Source organism: Apaloderma vittatum, unplaced genomic scaffold, assembly GCF_000703405.1.
Source record: "Apaloderma vittatum isolate BGI_N311 unplaced genomic scaffold, ASM70340v1 scaffold28477, whole genome shotgun sequence".
NCBI classification, from domain to species: domain Eukaryota; kingdom Metazoa; phylum Chordata; class Aves; order Trogoniformes; family Trogonidae; genus Apaloderma; species Apaloderma vittatum.
This window is the reverse complement of record NW_009726072.1, coordinates 4,405-4,876: the sequence shown is the minus strand read 5'-3', so window position 1 is coordinate 4,876 and position 472 is coordinate 4,405.

Genomic DNA, 472 nt, shown 5'->3' with positions numbered 1-472 from the left:
TTCTCCACTCCCCCAGTGGGTTTTGGTGTTGGTCTCTCTGCTGTCCCTCTGTGTTCCAGCCCAGGAGCAGCACTTGGTCCTTCACCCAAGCTGCCCACACGTGTGCCAGGGGGATATGTTGCTTGGTGCCAGCACTAACACGAAGCGGGGGAGAGCTTCACTCTACCCACTCAGACCCTCACCTGCTTTCTGCCGTTCTTGAGCAGGATCCTCCTGGCTCTGCAGCAGCTCCTTTCTAACCAGGTGGCTTTGCATCCTGTTTTCCTGACCTCTCCCTTTCTCTTTCAGGTATGACCTCCCTAATCTAACACCTCCTGTGAGCCAGAGGCTTTTCCTAACCAGCTACCTGGCTGCTTTCCTCCCCCTCCTCTCCCTGCCATGCTCCCCGTGCTGCGGCAGACCTTGCACAGACTCCCTCTGAGCCGGTTGTGCGGGATGCTTGCCAGCTCCAGAAGATCTCAGGGGAACATAG